The sequence below is a fragment of the Chelonoidis abingdonii genome, chromosome 9 (genome assembly GCF_003597395.2).
Source record: "Chelonoidis abingdonii isolate Lonesome George chromosome 9, CheloAbing_2.0, whole genome shotgun sequence".
Classification (NCBI taxonomy): domain Eukaryota; kingdom Metazoa; phylum Chordata; order Testudines; family Testudinidae; genus Chelonoidis; species Chelonoidis abingdonii.
Window position 1 is genome coordinate 27426306 of NC_133777.1, and position 21029 is coordinate 27447334.

Sequence of the window (21029 nt, forward strand, 5' to 3'; positions counted from 1 at the left end):
TGATCTCATGCCACAACTCCACTGGCTTCAACCATTTACACCAACATAAGTGATATCAGAATAAAGCCCCAGAAAAGCTTTGATTTGTTACAAGTTTTTCAGACCTCTTTTTGCCTTATTTTTATTCCCACTTAGGAGGAATATTCTGATAACCTAGGGCTTCATCCTGTAAGGTGCCTGGCCCCAAACATGCAGAATATTTAAGTATGTTAATAGTCCATTTACTTCAAATGGCTCATCGCATGCTTAAAGTTAAGGATGCGCAAAGTCAATGCTTTGGCTGGATCGGGGCCAGAATGCTCAGCACTCTGAAAGATTAATCCTCTGTTGAGGGCATCGACGGTAACAAATTTTCCTCCAGCCTCCCCTTGCTGCCCAGCTATTTCAAACAACCCTTCAGTTTTAATTGTCAAGGTGTTTTCTTTTAGAAAAATATTACAATGCTGATATAAAAACAAACAACAACAACAAAAACCCACCTTCAATATGCTAACTGAAGGGATGGTTTGTTTCTGCTACCTTTTCCCAAGCCCAGACCTCCTAGTTTTTGTGAAAACTCAAAGTTTTCATTAAGAAGTCCCAAGGAGCTCGTGGAAACTGAGGAATGACTCCTCCCCTTTAAAAAAAAGAAAAAAAGAAAAGCAGAAATGAAAATAAATTGATATGTTAAAATACTGGTACTCTACTTTTTCTTTCACCAGGGACAAATTTTTTTACAACTACCGATAAAAGAAAAATATTTCTGTAAGGTATTTATCAGGGGGTCGGCAACCTTTCAGAAGTGGTGTGCCGAATCTTCATTTATTCACTCTAATTTTAGGTTTCGTGTGCCAGTAATATGTTAATGTTTTTAGAAGGTCTCTTTCTATAAGTCTATAATATATAACTAAACCACACCTCTACCCCGATATAACGCTGTCCTTGGGAGCCAAAAAATCTTACCGTGTTATAGGTGAAATCGCGTTATATCAAACTTGCTTTGATCTTCGCGCGCGCACACACACCCCCCCCGCCCCTGAGCGGTGCTTTACCGCATTATATCTGAATTCGTGTTATACTGGATCGCGTTATATTGGGGTAGAGGTGTATTGTTGTATGTAAAGTAAATAAAGTTTTTAAAATGTTTAAGAAGCTTCATTTAAAACTGAATTAAAATGCAGAGCCCCCCGGGATCGGTGGCCAGGACCCGGGCAGTGTGAGTGCCACTGAAAATCAGCTTGTGTGCTGCATTCAGCACACATGCCATAGGTTGCCTACCCCTGGTATGCTCCAGGTTACATTGCTTGATTTAAAAAAATGGGCACTACAATTTAAGCATTCAGCTATATTAGGATGTATATTTCTGGGTGACATCACCTGAACTGCAGCCCAGATACTCATCAATGCACACCCTCTTTCAGCTCATTGTTAAACAAACACTCATGGCTTTTCCCATCAAGTAAACAACACATCATTTGAGTTAATTCATGTAGGGGAGTCAAAATATCCACACTGCAGATGAACTGAGCAATCAGACAGACTTCGAAAAACTGGCAAAGTAACCACACGATGGGTTTGCCTCTCTGCCTTTTACGGTTGTGTTCAGCAACGACACTACTACTACAGACATGAAATGTTCTAGTTCAGGTTCCGCTGCTTCCATACTAAAGCAATAATCTGAAATCAAACAGAGAAATAAATTACAGAATATGTCTGTGAATTGGGCAACATGTTGTTATAGATCATGAAACAAAGAGGGTGAGGAAAGGATCAGGGTGTTTATCTTAAATCAATATAGTCCTAAGTGAGACTTTAAACAACAATAGGAGGGGGAGAGGGACACAAGTTTTTTAGGCAAAGTAGAGGCCTATTTTTATTACAATTTAAGATAAGCAGGCTTGAGAATTATGCCCAAAACCACTCCGCCAGGGCATTCAAAGAAGATCCCTGCAATGAAGTCCTCGGCCAACCAATGGTGCACATTCTTAGCACAATCTCAGAAGGTACAGATAGCAAAGATCTATCTAGTCCATCCCCTTACCAATGCAGGATTGCTCTTTACTTTACATTTCCTAGCTCCTCATCCTACCTAGTTTCAAATGTCCCATAGGAAGTCTTTTCACACTCATCCCGAGACACTATATCTGAGCTAAATACAATACTATGCTGAAGTTCCTCCACACAATATTCAGCCTAAATTTTCCATCTTAGTTTCATCCTAACTTTATGAATATTAGAATAAATATTTCTGCTATCCCCTTAGTGTATACACCCTATTTGTAGCCTATGATCACACTCCGATTGGCCAAGCTGTATTTCACTCATTTAATCTTTCCTCATAGATCAAGTCCTCCCACCTAAAGATCATCTTTCTTATTCTTCCCTGAACTCCCTGCAGATTGTCCCTGTAATATGTCAGTGGTCTGGTAATGGGATGCCCAGAACTAAGTGTAGCACCTAGCTGTTTATCAACACTCTTTTACAGTCTCTTGGCCAGTTTTTGGTTCTTCACGCAGTTCTGTTTCCAGCCATTAGGCTAACAAAATGTTAGGTGCAGTATCGTATCCATTTTATAAGACACAGAGTCAGAACGGCCATTGGTCACTCCTTGCTGATATAAGTAGGCTCAGAGGCTGCCTCAAGAATTATTAAGCACAGCCATTAAACAAAAGGTCAGCAAATTGCGGAGCCTCACTTCTCTACTCTTCAGTTTTTCTACCAGTGTTATGATACATGATGGCTGCCACTTGCATCAGAACACTGGTTTTCCCAAGACTTTATCCCTCACCTGCCACCTCAGTTCCTGGAAAGAAACTGTCAGAGATCAGAGGCTGGAAACACTGTCCAACAAATGGAAAGCCTTCCAGCTGCTCAAGCTTGGTCTCCTTCCTCAGATGCTGCTTCTATTCCTGCTCTTTCAAGCACAGCTTCAAGTATCCAATATCCAGTTTAGGGTTAAAGGGCAAATCACACCAACAGCCAGCTTCCAACTCCACTACTTCTATCACAGTTAATAATGGGGCTGAGGCACAACAAAGAACCCTTTAAGGGTATGTCTATGCTGCAAAGAAAAATCTGCTGCTGCACTGTGCCAGCCAACTTGGGCTTGCGGGGGGCTCTGGCTGAGGGACTGTTTCTTAGATGTATAGACTTTCAAGCTTGGGCTGGAGCCTGGAGTTTAGGACCCTGCGAGGTATGAGGGTCCCAGAGCTTGGGCTCCATCCCAAGCCCAGAAGTTGACACAGCAATGAAATAGCCCCATAGCCCAAGTCCAATGAGTCCGAGTCGGCTGGAACAGGCCAGCTGTGGGCTTTTCTTTGCTGTGTAGACATAAATGACTACAACCACCATACACTCACATTTGGCCATATTCCAAAGACTATGCCACTTGAGCCTGTGCCAGAAGTCTGGTTCATCCAGACCAAGAAAATGAGATTAAAGAGTTTAGTTTAGGGCCCTAGCTATGCCCAGCACGAGGGATGAGCCTCGGGGCTTACAACTGTGTGGGCCTGTCTTTCCTCCCGAGTGTATGGAACTTGTGTGAGGTACAGCATATTTGGTAGTACCATGTGTTTGTGCTAAAAAAAGCATTTCCCTTTGAAAGTGATTTCTGATCATATAAGTGCTGGGAGACACTTTAGAAATGAGCTAAAGCTCAAAATTAATGATAGCTAGTTCTTTTCAGCATATGGACAGTGGTCTCCCCATCACCATGGCTGAATCAGGTATGTACCTAGGCAATGGGCATGCTGGAAAGCGAGGAGTTCCCACTACAGAGGAAAGAGTTGCTCAATTTTTTTCAAAAGGATGGCAAATCTGGTGATTTTAAGGCTCTGTTCTAGTCCAACTGGTTTAATGGTCTTATGGGAATTGGTGGAAGATTATCCTCAGCAAAAAGCCAGGAAATATGTTTGGGAGGGCTTTTGTAGTGGTTTTAGGAGACCATAGAAAAGGTCCTAATATTCACATTCAGGGCAAGTTAGTTCCTTTGGGATGATGTTCTGATATTGTTAGAATAATATATCAACAAGCGCTGACTGATGATTGCGTTACCATCTGCTTTCTCCTATTTCCCCTGCCCTAGCTGAGGGTCTCACATGTGAGCACTGTCCCTTGGGAAACAGTTGTACCTAAAGCAACAATGATAAATGATCCGGTTGACCGCCAGATGTCTTCTGTATTGCCAGTCCTTTGACCAGCTCACAGCCCTAAATTCCAAAAATGGAATCGCGTTCACTCTGTATCTTTTCCTAGTGCATGCTGAAGACGTTAATCTGCTTAGTTTTACTGTAAAAGGGACATGTTGTTATGACATGGATATGCCAATATTACTAGCACTCCTCTTTAGCTTCAGAGGACTTCAGTTCCTACTGAGGTCATAACTGAAGACACACACTTTTCATCTACAGCCCTTTACCACAGTAATTTCCTGTTTACTGAGTCATAAACCTCTATTCACTTACATAAGCCTTCATACTTGAAGAACTTTCCAGATCTCAGATCAGAGGCTGGGCTTCCCCTTCATTCTCAATAAAAGAGCCTGTCATCATCCTTACATATCCAAGCAGTGAGCTCCATACCATGACTTGAGTAATTTTCCCCTCTTGAAAAGACAGACAAGCAGAGAACCTGCTTGGCCTTCCTACCTGTGCATGCAGAACAGAAGCACTCAAATTAACTGTTTGCCTGCTTTTTTTAGGATCCCACAGGTATGCTCATGTAAACAGCCTGCCACCTACACCACCTTCATTGACAAAAACAAGGCAATATGGATTTTGGGGCTTCACTAATTTAATGGCTCAGACACTGGATAAGCAAGGAAGGTGACCTGGACATTAGGCTATATGAGAAATCACAGAGAACATTCATTTTTCAAAATCCCTCTCTTCCCTCCCATTTTGGTGACCCTCTCTCCCTTTAGAAGTTCCAGATACTTGAAGTGGTTCCAAAGCTTACGGTGACACAAGACCAGCTTTAACCAATCAACTTCTAAGAAGGGTAAGGCTGGTCAGGAAGTCCATTGCTTTGAACGATTTTATTTGTTAAAGGAGCTCCCTTGCTCATGGATTGTTGCCTTGGACCACACAGAGCTGTCCATTGCAACGCTGAAGGAAACAAGTATTGCTTTGTCTACCAAGATCTCTTATCAGGTTTCTATTGCCTTATGCACACAAAAAATATTTCTTGTCCTGACCCTATGACCCTAAGAGCCCCTTTGTACTAACTGGCAAAGGGCACACCCAACACACACTTTGCCAGAATATTTAGCCAAACAGCATCTTGTAAGGTCTCATGTGAAAACTGGTGATAGATATCACTGTGTGGGGTACATATGGGTTATTCATAAAAAATTATACATGGGTACTGGAAATATGCTCTTAAAATAGGTTTTTAGAGGATAAGGATACAAAGTCTGACCTAGACAAAGGAATGTTTGTGTCTCCAATACAAGTTGAGCAATGGTGAGGCGGACAGACTGGTGTGGAAGGGAGCTGGCAATCCAGCAAAATTCACTCTCGTTGACACAGATGGGTAACACAGTGACTTATGGTTCTGGGCTGCCCTGAGGAGAACATCAAAGACTCACACAGGTTATTTATGGTAGGGAGCATAATTAGGCTTGGAATTATTAGATTTTTGTCAGTAAATATAATTAAACATCAATTTCACTGCACATACACAAACCAATGAAAAAATATTTCCATTGATCATAATTAAAATTTACAGATGGGAAAAATAAGAAGAATGCTCCCTGTGAACTTAAGAGTTTGATTTAAGTATTTTTACTTTATATATTTTGACTTGATGTTGACTGTTTCTCCAAAACAAAATCAGAGGTGTTTGGGTATACTCCTCAACCTCAAACACTTCCCACAATTCTTTTTTGGGTCAAGATCCCAACAATTACAACACCTGAAATTTCAGATTCAAATAGCTGAAATCATGAAATTTGCAATTTTTCGAATCCTCTGAATGTGAAATTGACTAAAATGGACCATGAATTTGGTAGGGCCCTATACATGAGGACACAACACCCTGAAACAGAATGCCTGCCCTCAGCTGTCCTCTGGTAGACACCACCATTTGTTAGACAGGATCATAGAACCATAATGACTCATTCATTCTAATTCAGTGCATCCAAGCTATGAGTCATTGCTGATTACCAGACTCAAGTTATGGGTAGATCAACCATTTTTCATCATTACATCAGTCCCAAGGAAGTTTTCCCCACAACTGCACAGACATCTAACATGTCTATTATTTCTCAAATATGTTACTCCTTTGCTTCACCTGGAATGGTGGAGCATCAAGCTACTATGCAGTGTACAGATTTTTCAGCACAACTTTCTCCCATTAATACACAAGTTATCTGCTAGCAAGGCCTTTGGTTCCCAGCTTAGCTTGCCTCTGAGGAAAGTTCATCTCACTTGGACTGATGGTGATGGCAGCTATGGCCTCTATTTATAAACACCACTACTACAGACATGTGCACACATAGGGTGATCATCATTCACCTCAGGGGCATCAATTTCATTAAAGACAGCAGCGTGGAATGGATGTTCTAAGTGAACAGTAACTGAATTCCACTGACAAGTAAATCATTCAAAGCCACCAAGTAACTATTTTCCAAACTCTAAATGAGACAAAACTTGGACAGCAGCTAACAAAAACTGTGTGGTAGACTGCTCAGGAGGAATTTCAGTTTAGAGCTGAGGATCTCCCTATTCCCTTTGGAGATACAGCATCTACGCACAAGAAGGTGAAGTATAATTGTCCCAGCCTATTTCATACTCAGGGTATACACTTATCTGACAATGACTTTACTTTTTTTTATTTTTGCCATTTTACCGTAGCTTGAGGTTTGATTAGGATCTATGTAGAGGGTAAAGCCAGATAAACTCATGGCTACCACCATCAAAGACAGACAATCCTGACAGCAGATATCAGAAGAGTCATACTGACTGGTAAAAAAGGTCAGTTAGCCTCCAAACCTGTGGTTGAGAAATAGAAAAGACGCACAATTCTGCAAAGATATGCACTTTCCTGTAGAGATTCAGCATCAACCCAGAATCCAGGATTGATGGATCTGCTTCTATGACAACATGCTATCTCTGATGTTATCTCATACAGTTGTTCTGCAGAACTGTAGTCTTATTTAGACCTTGGGACAAACCAGCCTGTTCGGGGCTTGGTATTGGCTGGGATACCAGAGTACCAAAACAGGCTAGCTATTCAACTATGAGATTACCAGAATAGAAAACCACAACCCTGACTGTTAGACCAGTGCCAAAGGGTAAGAGGAAGTCAGTGATAGCAAAAGAGTGACTGACTATCTCTTTCCTTGTATGCAGTGTAGTTGTAGCCACGTTGGTTCCAGGATACTGGAGAGACACAGTGGGTGAGGTACTATCTTTTATTGGGACATTTTCTGTTGGTGAGAGAAACAAGGTTTCAAGCTGCACAGAGCTCTCCTTCAGCTTTGTGTGGCTCGAAAGCTTGTCTCTCATCAACAACAGTTGGTCCAATAAAAGATAGTACCTCACTCACCTTGTCTCTATATCTCCTTCCTTGTCATCCATCAGCTGACAATACTTCCTGCTTTTGGGTTAATTTCTAGTTGTTTCTCTCTCTTTCTAATGAAATAAAACGATGCCTTTGCAGCCACTTTTTAAATTTTGGTTTTCATCAACCTTCATTGGTGACTGTCTTTGGAATATTTCAGCCAAGGACTGAGGTAAGATTGTACAGTGGGGAGGAACAACTAAAGAGGATTAATTTTATATGGATTGAAATGAGTTTGTCAACTGGATACAAGGGATATTAAATTGGAGATGAGAGAGATTTTGTAGCTGCAAGGGAGAGGGCACAGGGTGAACAGCTTTCTGCTCGCACCCCGCTTCTCTCCCAATTCGAGAATTTAAAATATTCCCAAACCTACTTCATTTCATCAAAGCATGTTTAGACTTCAGCAAATTAAACTCTCTTTAGTGTTGTGGTACCCCTGTGAACAGCTTACTAGTGGGATTTTCCTCCAAGGTATTCCAATACTAAACATTCCTGTTAGCAGAAGGCACGATATGAACAGAAATGTATGTGAACACCTGGGATTCATGGCTTTGCTGAGAAATGAGTAGAGAATGAACAGAGGAGTCGTTCTTTATTCAGCATTAATGGGTATTAAAACGGAAGAGATGTAACACTCCACTTGTCCAACTCACCCTCACATGCACCCCTTTGCTTATTGTTCCTCTACATGATTAGCCTAAGGGGATCGCTGACTGCACTAATAGTTCCTGTTGTGTTGTCTTCACAGACACAACGTGCACACATCGTGATTGCAAATACTATTTTTGGAATATCCCCTTAGTATTGAAATGAAAGAAAAGTGCTGCATAGCTATTTCTATAGAATTGTCACTTTCAGGATAATTAATGAGCCAAGTGAGAGTAGTGAACTTTTATAGAAACTATTTTCAAAAACATACAATTCCCTGGAATTTTTACTTCAAGATGATGCTCCTTCGTTGCCTTCTTCCCTACATGTTTTGCCTAATCTAGTACTACCACATAAACTAAGAAAGGGACTTTTCAGTTTTCTACTAATCTATTTGCCTATTTATGAAACTAATGAAAAAGTTGGACAAGCTGAGGTTAATGCTCATACTTTCTCATTCAACTTAACGGATTTACTAAAGTAAATGCAATTACGGGTAATGTTATGATCTATGGGCCAAATTCTGCCTTGTAATGTGTATACATTCAAAGCCAGAAAAATGCAGGCCACAGTAAGAAGCTGGAATACATGTTAGAAGCTGGTTCCATTCAGCCCTCTTCACAAATTAATGAAAAATAATTATCCATGGGTGACTCTTGATGTTTATCATAGAGCAATATAACTGTACATTGTCCTAACGGAAGTGAGCATGATCCATACACAAATAATATATATATACACACGTGCAAACAACTAAACTCTCTTTAAATACATGCATTCACACAAACTATTACAGCATTTATAAAAATAGTATGCTCTTAAGGCTTTCCTGCTTCTTTTAGAATGTACATTGCAATACAGCATTCCATTTCAGAACAAGATGTCAAGAGTCAGACCCAATCCAGAATAAAACAAACTATGCTGATTTACACCAACTAAAGTGCTGACCCTGGGCATTTTACACTGAAATCGGATTTGATGCTGAAATGTACACCGTAAACATAGTATTTGTATTCACCTGTGTTCAATCTGAAAAAAGGCAAATGAGCATTCTGATTCTGTGCATGCTGCTAAAAGACCATTGTGTGGTCTGCTTGATCACATATGTATATGTGCATGTATATATGCATATACAAAGGCTAATGCCTCAGGGCAATGCCCTGATTAATCATTTAGTAATATCCACCATATGGAGATGGCTGATGTCAAAGCACTAAATGGTTTTACACCAGCTAAGGACTGGGTCCTATATGTCTGATAAAATAAAGCCAAAATATTAACTATTTATCATAGCTTCTTCTAACTCTATCTTTTTCATTGCTGAACTGTGTCAGGAATTTTCTCATTTAAACTCACACTTGTCATAAGCACATGGAATACGTGAGCAGCAAAACTAGTATGTAATGCTCCAAGTCTCCTAAGGAGCTTATGCTGACACTTAACGAGACATATTTTGAATTCTGCATCATACGCAAACCTCCTTTGATTGATTTACAGGGATAGCTGAGTGGGGGGCTAGCAAGTGTTCCTAATTAGCCTTGCACACAAAGTGAACTGCTTTTGTTCTATGCCAGACACTGCATAACATTTTGCAAAGTGGTAGGCAAACTTATTTGAGACAGTTAGAACATATGGCCCAAATAAGTTAATTATATGTACTTTCCTCAATAACTATAAATTAAACATAAATCCAAAAGATGTATCTTTAAATATGGACCTTTATATATGTCCAGATAATTTACTGTCCAAAATTGAACAGTCTGGGTTCTGTCAAAGGCTTATACAATGCATAACAGTTACATTAACAATATTTAGAAGGTTTCACTTTGGAAATACATATGAATCACAGCCTATGCAGCTATTAAAATACTCTTTTATTCTGTGGTGAGATGAATGGGTTCCTTTTATAATTAAAGCAATGAAAGATCTGATTTTCAGAACTACTGAGGATCTGCAACTCCACTGAAAGTCGATGAGAGAAGCAGTTCTCAGCACCTCTGAAAATCAGGTGATTACACATGAGTAGAAATTTAGGATTCTAAATGGAATCTAAGAAACTTTTCTTATATGCCTAAGACATTCAGAACATTAGGCTAGTTTATCTCCAGATACGGTGTGGTGTTACTTTCATATAAAAATAAGCTAGAGCTACCTTATCATCCTATCTGCCCAACTTATAAAAATATACATTATGATTTTTGCTATAAATGTTATTCAGATACAGAAGAAATATTCACCTACTACACACTATTTGGAAAACAATTTTTAAAATACATTAAATATAAATAGCAGTGAATATACATATAAAAAAACCTATTTGACCATGTAACTAGAATACCTGATTCTAAGTTTTATTTCTTTAGTCAAAACCTATACTAGGGTGTTCAGATTTTTTAAAATAATTTATCTCCATAGAGTCTGCCTAAGAGGTGAGGATGAGAAATGTATTATAGAAACAACCTTAAAACAGGTAAGATTTTTTTTAAAAGGGCTATAAAATGGGGAACGTTGTATCAGAACGTCAATATATAGAAGAATAAAATCCTGCAGTTTTCTCTCAGTGCTAATACAGAAAAACTTCCTCTGAATTCAACAGGAGTAGTCTCTCCCCCACCCCATTAAGGGTTGCAGCACTGGAGCTAATATAAGGATTGTCTATCCCAAACAAATGTTTGAAATACGGTTTAGAACTTCACCAAGTTCAATCATTGTATATTAAGTATAACTAAAACTGTACTATGCTTAAAAAGATATGGTTTATGTAGAAAGTTACTTTTTGTGAGAAAATACAATGAGAATAAATTCACTTTTCTGATTTTTTATATTTGTATTATGTCTCAGTACTTCACAACTCAATATTATTTAAATATAAAATGTACGGATAAAATTAATTTAATACATCGTCATCACAAACATTTGGATATTTCCTATTCATTGAAAACTCTCAGAGATCATAGAGCATTTTGTATCTCAAACTACTTTTAAAATAGGAAGGCATTTGTTTGGCCAAAACAACAAATATGTACAAATCCTAGAGTACTAATTGCATAATGGACCTTTACAAAATAATGTAATATGGGTTCAGCTTGTTCCTCTGTTTTCTATTTGAAAAATAAGATTGTTTAATAACCCATCAAAGCTATATGTAAACCAAGGAAACAATAGAGCAGATGTTGACTGCTGTCTTGTGCCTCGTAGACATAATTAAACACAATGAGACACTCATGCACCCAAATAATAGAGGACAAACAAACAAAAATGGTACAATATAAACAAAAACCTCATTTACTGGACACCTGCCTTGTATTAATTCACGATATTTACATCATTTATCCTGTGATGAAAACACAATAAAATAAATAATTTCCTTATCTGTGTTCAGCCCTCATCAGACCATAAGACAAACCATGAACAAAACAATACTTCACAAAATTAACTTTAATTTTACTACTGCTGATAACCGCATTGGTTAGTTTCATAAAGCTACTAGGCAACCATATTTTTGTAATGCAACAAAATCCTGACACTGTAATCACATTTTTTGTAAACAAAGGTTATATAAATCAATGAACTTGAACATGATCCAAATAGACCAAAAACACTGCAACTGCTCTATCTGAAAATTTTATATGAATTCCTTTTTAAGATAAAGTAGGTATTTCCCCTTAACGTCAAGATAAATTCCTTGAAATGAAATTCGCATTTGTACACACTTCTCTGTAGAAGAATAAATGAGAAACTATATAGACATCACATTTCATATTTGTTCTGGTGCTCAGGGTCCCATTTAATTCTCTATTCCACCTCAAGGAATTAAGGTAATATATAAAATGTTTCCTATATGATGTCTATTTTCATTAAAATAATTCAATGTAGATGTGTTTTCTCCTGTTATAGTAACATTGATCCAATATTCTAAAAGTGGTCTTCAATGCATGAAAAAAAACCCTCTTATTTAATCCTCAGTTTGCATACTTGCTATTTGAAAAAGGAAGGTTTCTAGGTATAAGAACAACTTTGATTCAGAAAATACCTGTGTTTGTTAGTAAAACAAAATTAAGAGATCTTTTTGCAAATAAAAAAAAGCATTATTCTAATTTTAATATGTACCTAATACTAAAATAGGTGCTCCCAAGAGTGTTATTAAATTTTTATTTTAGATACAGGACACACAGTTACTTTGTTTACTGCAAACACACATTTCTCTGTACATTTTACTGGGTGATGTGTAAGAAAGAAGGCAGAATCTAATGTGATCTGTGTCTCTTTATGCTAATAAAACCATGCTAGCCTATTTCCATAGAAAACACCATAAAGCATAAATATCAAATGGAAAACAAATGGAAGCTTAATACCACTGTGAAGCAAACCAATCAACCCTAAAACAGCTGAGATAGATCTCATCCAGTAGTTCATTCATTCTTTATAGAAAAGCAATGAAAATATTCGTAGGTAAATCAGATTAAAAAAAAATACAAAAAAGAAAAAAACCCTCAGCAGCTCTGAAAGGTTGTAAAGCACTAAATTCTTTTGATTTATGAAGGCAGCATACACTGCACTGAGCAAAACAGCTCAGCATGCCAAGACCCTTTTTTCCTGAAATTCCTTTATTAACACAACCAGGCTCTGCAAGTGAACAAAAGCAATGGTGCGATGTGTATAAATCATTAATACTATACTGTGCAATGGCTGAATTTCCTGTGCTAGCTGGAAAGGCTTCCTGCACAACAGGGATTTTGGGGTTGGAATTGGCTGCTATGAAATGTACTCCATCATTCTCTGTGTTTGACGCTTCCCAATAGCTTTGTACTTTTCCTTTCCTTTTTCTCTCCCAAGACCAGCAATTGCAATATAAATTTAGTGGTTTTCAAGTCTGTAAAGAAAGAAAAAGTTCATTTACAAACAGAACTCATTTCCCTGTATTTAAAGGCTTCAAGTTGATTTTTTTTTAATTTTCTGCAAATTAACAGGGTTTTCTTTTTAAGTCTGTTTAACTTTCCACTTTAAACAGAAGAAAAGGTTAACTGCTAATGCTATTGAAAGTTTGGCTGTTCTTTTTTCTTAAAACCCTGTCACTGCAAAAGAAGCTCCTTCTTGAAGGAGGGAAAGTTTTACTTCTCCTGGGAACAATTTTTTTTCTTTTTCTTTTTTTTTGGGGGGAAGGTAGAAAGAATCACCTATGCACAGAAGTTATCCATACTATCTTTTTACTTTGGGTCTCACAAGACCCCTTCTAGAGAGGGATAGGTAATCTCATAAAACTCTGACAAGCCACATTCAATTCTAAATGGAGTTGGATGAGGGGATATTAAGGATGGAACAGGAATTAAAGTACTGCAACTGACTTCCTGGGCTTTTACTTCATGAATATCACTCTACACCAGAAAGTTTGTATCATTTATGTTGAGTGTATATTGAGTCCCATGCCACAAGCTTGACATCAGGGGGAAAAGGATGTATTATAAAGGCAACCAAGGATACAGTCACTCTTGCATTTCAGGTAGGCCCAAATGCCTGGTTGCATATATAGTCAGCACTAGTACTAAACAAATACATTCCTAGTCAGCTAAATGGTAAACCTTTAATAGTCTTTGAATGTGATTTTTCTAGGGTGACCAGACAGCAAGTGTCTTAAATCAGGACAAGGGGTAGGGGTTAATAGGAGCCTATATAAGAAAAAGACCCCAAAATCAGGACTGTCCCTATAAAATCAGGACATCTGGTCACCCTAGATTTTTCAACAGTGCACGAGCAAAAATCATACTATTTAAAACAGTGTGCTAGTTTACACTAACACAGCCATCCAACATAATAAAGATTATAAGAATTAGGCTACAATGCATGCAGAAATCCCTCTGCATTACACAATAATGACATTCTGAATGGAAAAAAATGAAGCCCCTGCAGTGCTATTCTGTCAGCTTTTGAAAGTAAATAACTTTGCTTCTGACAAGCGAGAGAGAATGTTTTTCTTCCCCCTGCCATAGAGCATTAATTGAGGTATGCAGCCATGTTACATCCCTGAGACAAGACTAACACATGACGGAAGGAAAGCTCAAGGAAGTAGAGGGCACACATATGGTATGTAGGCTTCCTTTCATCCCAAAATTTTCAAAGTAACTCTACCTGAGTAGGTTACATTTTTCCTGGAGAACTGGTCAAGATGGTGCTTCCGTTCTCTACAACCTCTGCTGAAAATGCTTCCAACGAGTCTTTCAAACTTTCATCTATTCCTGTATTTTTTAATTATACTAAGGAACTTCAATTTTAAATTATACAAATTACATTTATCACTATTTGTTTTAAAATGAAGGATAAAATGTTAATGTGGCTTATCAATACATTTAACATAAGGATGTATTTAATAAAACTTGAGCTACCCACAGTATAAAATGAAGCGAAGTAGCAAGCAGAAACAGACAGGAGAAATAAAGCACAAGAAAGAAGACATGGAATACTAACAAAGCGATACACACTACCAAATACATGCACAGAGGAAAAGCTAGGCATACTCACAGGGTTACATATAGGAAGGCAGATAGAATTTTTGGTTGATTTTGATGGTAATTGATCAAAAGTCAAACACAAAAAGATCTTACTAGGATTAAACCATGTGTGTTCTGCTGAACATCTCTGGTGTTTTGAGTTTAAAATCTAAAACACTTCTGTTCCATATCTGCAAAAAAAATCATTACCTCACTGTGAACACAAAATAATCCTCTGTGTGCTTTAGTTCTTACTATCGTTCCTAATTTTGATTTTGCATGTGTTTAACACAACAAAAAAGAGCAGGATCAAAACAGACTGAGATCTCTCCACAGCTGGAGCCTGCTATAGTGCAAAAGACCAAAGGCCTGACTACAACTACTCAGCACACTATAGACATTAAATATGCTATTTTCCCTAATTAAATTCACTGGGCTGCTGCATTGACAGAGGAGGAGGGGAAGCAAAATGTAAAAGAAGTCAATGGCTCTGCACTAAGCTACTCAGAGGTAAATGAGTGATGCTAAGAAATGACAAGAGTTCCTCAGGAGAGCCTGAGTATTACACACTTCAATTTAAAACTGATAAATCAATCACATGAACACCTTAAAGAGGTTATAGACCTTGCGGGATTATTCATATGGAAAGTGTTGGCTTCTAGTTTCCACTAATGTTATTATAGCTCTATAATGCAAGGTGATAAACTCTTATGTCAACAGCTGTTGTCACTTTCTTTCACTTCTATTACCTGTTAAAAACTGAACAAAGTATTTAAAATGGAGCTCTCTTAGTATACCATTATAATTTACTTACCATTTCAGAAACACACAAACAAATATCCAAAACCCCTACATCCAAACTCTTTCTACCACTACTGTTAACAAACAAGCTGAAAGGAAATATTTGCTTTTTACTCCAAAATTCCCAACTTAACTGACCACTGCACATTTCCACTGGCACAAAATGCCACAACACATATTAAAAACTGTCAACGTAAATATTCAATAAATACCAATGAAAAGTGACACAAGTAGCTGACAAGAAAAAAAATCAGCCATCACATTTTTACCCAAAATATTTGCCTTTGTAGTATTCAGTGAGCACGATATAAAAGGAATTATTGTAAGACATGAGTACTTCACCTGTTCCTGCCACATGGAATCCAAGGCAAGCTCCTACTGGACCATTCTTGCTCTTATCTTCCAAAGCAGCCAGTAACCAAAGTTAACTGTTTGGTCATTTTTTGTTTTAATTTGTTTTGGCCTTAGGTATTTAAGGGGGGAGGAAGGTCAGTTAATTAAAGCACCTCCTCTTGCTAGTGTGGCTGGAAAGTGACCCTGTTCAACAACGCAGTAGTCATATGCCCCATCTACCTTTTCTTCAGAATGAGAACGCAGCACTTGCTCTCTAAGCCACTTCTTAGTAGTGTCTGAAAAACAATTAAATGGCTCTTGTGTGAGAGAGCGATAGAATCATTTAAATTTAAGTTTAAATGAGGAGGTGGAGTTTCATATGTAAACTTGGAAGTTTATCGATGAACATCAAATGCCCTTATTTTCCTTAATTAAAATAAACAGAACATCAGGATATCACTCACTACTTGTGCATTAAAGATATCTCCAGATGCAACAATTACACCCACACCTTACGAGCTCTGTTTCATTTATATGATGAAATTTCCAAAGAGTGTCACACTGCCCCCTTAGGTACAAATGCATCAACCTGATATTGTTTGCAATATGGCAATTTCTTTTTCTAACAGAATAGTATAATTTGCCTGAGAAAATACAGTGTTTTTACCCTACCAAAATGATTAAACTAGCATTATGTTTCTCTTGGGGCACTGAAGCTGGTTAAATGAATCAGAAAATCCTAAAAAGATTGTCTACCCTCAGTCCATCAGCTACTGGACAATTATTCAAGGCCCAGCTGTAAGAAAAACAGATGGTGAGTGAGCATTAGTAATGTGGACTTCTTTTCACTCATGCATGCATAAGCAGAGGTTGTATGTTCTCACATGAAAATTGCCATGAAATAGCAGACTGAGGAATAAAATTGTGCAAAGGCTCAAATTTGTAAACTAACAGATGCTTACCATTTTCATGAGCTAAAGTCAGATTAAATAATTTTACAATAGAGACAGAGACAGAGTCAGTGAATCAGATATATTCAGTACATAGAAAGCAATTCAATGTTTTTGTGCTGAAAGATAAAGTATTGGTTTAAGAAGTGATGCCATGAAACATTCCCCTATTGTAATCAACTCAAACATTTGATCCGTCAGGTCACACTAAATTATAAAATGTAAAGATACACAAGTACTTTGAACTGTAACGAAAATGCTCCGGTGTCATTCAACAATTAATGTACTGGTTCTATATCAAAAAGGTAAACTGCATCCAGAAAGCATTCATACATCCTATTTTAATTCTTTATATAATTTATATGTGAAGATAATCTGTTCTAATCCCTTTCTCTATTATTGACTGTATCAATCGAAAGCACTATCTAATAAATCAACTTTGAATTAAGTCATGAAGACAATGTGGAAAAAAGAAAAAACCTTCAGACTCCTATAAATCTTTAGATTCAGAAGCATGAGTTAGGTAAATTGTGTGGGGAATTCAACTTCTCCTCATAGTCACAATAGCCTAAATTATATTACACAGGTTTACAACTAAAACTCTGTGCGTGGTGTGATTTTTATTTTAAAACTTTGGTATGAAAATTGGTCTCACTGACCACTATCTATGCCATGAACTACTTTCTAGTTAAAGACAGAGAAGGTTGATATTGAAGTTTCAGTTCAATTGCTTTCGATCTGTGTATGTCCACTATGAGCAATGGCTCCATTTAAGAGGAATTACCCTTTGTACAAACTACTTCACTATTTAAAACAAACCACATATATCATCATTAAGTGGAAAAATTTACCAATCTTAAGATATTGACAACAGCACGGCACGCTATGAAATGGAATTTTACATGGTATTGTAATAGCTGGCTTTATTACGTCACTCAGTAAAATATCAACTAAATACCATTGCATTCTCTAATGTATTATGTAGTATACAGTTATAGTTGATATAACATTGTTATGTCTCTGTTAATACATTATACATCCTGATTTACAGAGGGTTAAAGTCAGCTGTAAAAAATTGCTTTGGGCTAACACCTGACACAAAAAGTTGCACCATTTCTTACCTCACTTTTTACCCCCCTAAACTCTATAAAACAAAGTTTGTTCTAACACTTCAAATTAATGTGGACACAGGCCCAAACCAAAACACAAGTCCTTATACCCGCAAACACTAGCATTTGTGAAATCCTAATATGTATCTCCTATTTTGCTAACAGTTCTCTTTAAAATGGACCAACACAAAGCTTCAAATCCAACACTTTTATCCCTGCCACACATTCACAGTGATCTTTGCAGTGTTTGAGAACTGGATGTAGAATTCTGGACTACTGTATTTAGTAGAATTCTACCTAGTAGTTTTGGCAGCTTTCAGATGGCTCTGCTAAGTTAAAAATAACATGCAGTTTTTATAAAATTTTGCTCACAGTTAATATAAACTAGGCCTTCATGTTCTGCTTTTCAATGACAACATTTCAACAGCACAATTTTTGATGTTTCTACATGAGCTGGAGTGTCTGAGCAGAAATATTGTTTAAAATAATATTTTAGTTCTACACTTAGCTGTGGAAACTTTATTAATGTTCATAACAGAATAGCAAATACCTAGATAGTCGCTAACATTGAAATAGTATTGAAAGAGCTTTTGTAGTACTTATGGGCATACACTTTTGAGAAAAAAGTTTATGAATACCTATCCAACCATCAGATAGTGCAGTGTCAGTTTATCAAGTAATTACTAGCAATTTTAAAGAACTTCCAGAACACAGATTTTCCAGAGAGACCAGAATAGCTCTCAAGAACTGTCCAGCCTCATGAGTATGTACATATTTACTTGAGAGAATGAGCAGCTCCCATCATAAGGGAAAAAGTAATATGTTTTTTCTAACCTTTCAGCAAAGGCTGTTTTTTGGTCCCAACTGCTTCACTTAAATGGGATAAAACACTGTTCTATTTAGTAAATCTAAAATGCAATATCTCATAGGTGGAGAAAATAAAAGATCACACTGTAGAAATAATTATGTGTAGGTATATTTATTTGCAATGAGATAGAGAACAAAAGAGGTATTAAAGGTGTAAATTAGAAAAACAATTGGCCGTATAGATTGACATGTGTAAATACTGATGGAGGTGAGGATTGAAGAGGAGGCATTAATGGTTACTAACTTGTTAGTTAAAGAATTCAGGTCACAAGTACTGAGATCAATGGACAAACTTAGAGAGATGAAAAAATATTTATGTTCAGTAAAGTATTTGAGCGACATCTAGTTAGATTTTTGTGTTTACTACATATTATTAGTTATGGGTAGGGAAAAGCTACAAAAATAAAATGCACTGCTAACATATATTCCAGCTGATAAATTAGTCTCATCTTTCTCTTTTTAAACCTAAGAAAATCTACATAAGGTTCTGTAGGTGTAGTTATCACAGTGTTTACATTTCCCCAGTTTATGTAACTACTTTTTAGATTACTGGATATAAAGTAATGTGCTATAATTAAAAAATACAAAATCAAATTCAACAAATACTAAACCAAATCTGATTTAAGCAAATATTTCTCTAAATTACTGAACAAGATTCAGAAAAAGTATGATGCAGACTAAATGAACAAAACACAGCAACAAACAAATAGACATAGCATTTTGAAACCAGCATCCTCACAATTATTCCTCAGAAATGCAGATATCTTACCAGTTATATATAGCTCTAATTAAGACAGGTAAAAGTGTAATGATCTGACGGGATAATTAGCCAGAAACAATGACACTAAAAACCCAGCAGTTTAGCAATACCCTATAAACTTCCAGAGCGCCAGTTAAACCAATTGAAGAGTTAAAAAAAAATAAATTCAGGACATAACACTTCGTAAAGTGCATTAGTAATCACTTCTCATCTTTTTCTCAAATGGATTGGGTACAATTGTATTCACTGTTTTAAAGTAATCATTATGGTTGCATACGTTTCCTAAAACCTTAAAACACTGCTATATGGTGCATGTGTTTGCATAAGGCTTACTGAAATAGATCATTACAGAGGGTTATTATAACCCCCAACCTCATCTTTATGTAATCTTTTATCAGCTACTTGTGTGGCCATGTTGACCTCCCACCTTAAGTAACATTTTCCCTTTCAAAAGCTCCTTCCTTAATGCTCAGATTGTTGTTTGGCAAACTCAGAGAACAAGCATAGCAAAACATATGAGTACATTTTGTACATCTCAAGTAATTGCACAAGTTAGACAAGAATCTTTAAAGCTGATTCATAAACGATATATTAAACACATCTCCAGCATGCACAGCTATTAAAAACACCATTTTAAATTGTCTATGCAAGATATTTAAATAATGTATACATTATGTTTATCTAATATACATTTTAATTGTGAACACATGGACCCCTCCCACATACATGCATAATCTAGTATATTTTATTATGCATTCCATGCTGTATGGTAGACATGGTTTACATTATATTATTAGGGAACCAAGCAACAGAAAGGTTCAGAAGCTTCAAATATTTTTATTTACTTGTTAGTAGTAAGAGAAATGTTAAATATATTAATGTGCAAAAGAAATGTAAAATTAATCTTTGAAGAGAAAATATAATAAAATTGCACAATGAAAAGAATTTTTAAATAGGAGATTTTTAAAAATAAAGCAATAAAGATATGGATTGTATCATGGAAGTCTATATGCATCTAAACTATTGTAGTACAAGTTTAAGAGTTCACAGACAAATACCTCAATATGTAACCCCTCAGAGGAGTTACAGTACACACATACACCACACACAAATCTAACCTCTCAGTAAAAAGGCCAGAATAAATGGAACTATTCACATTTGCATGACACTGTATTTTAATCTGGGCTCTGCACGGCTACTGTACGACCCTCTGTGGTAGTGGGCTAACAAGTTGAAAAAATAAAAAAGTACCACACAATAATGATTCCAAATAGAAGCAGCTCTAGTTTAGACATCCTAACACTTTATATTACACACTAAAATAGACAAAGGTTATAAATCTGGAAGCTCCTTTTGTTGGAATACTAACAAAAAACAGCAGCAAATATGATGCTTATAAATGAAAAGATTCTTAAAGATTAACTACAATTAGGTATTGAATTCTTGATTTCTAAGGCAGTTTTTCAAGGCAATGCAAATTTACTTCTGTGACTCAAATATTCTAATTCTTCACAGATATAGGTTTTAAAAA

The 21029-nt window shown here is 36.7% G+C and overlaps 1 protein-coding gene across 11 annotated transcripts in view; it reads right to left on the bottom strand.

Moving 5' to 3' along the window:
- The window catches only part of RBFOX1 (RNA binding fox-1 homolog 1), a 2554959-nt gene that overhangs the window by 415369 nt on the left and 2118561 nt on the right, over positions 1–21029 (bottom strand). The window lies entirely within an intron of this gene.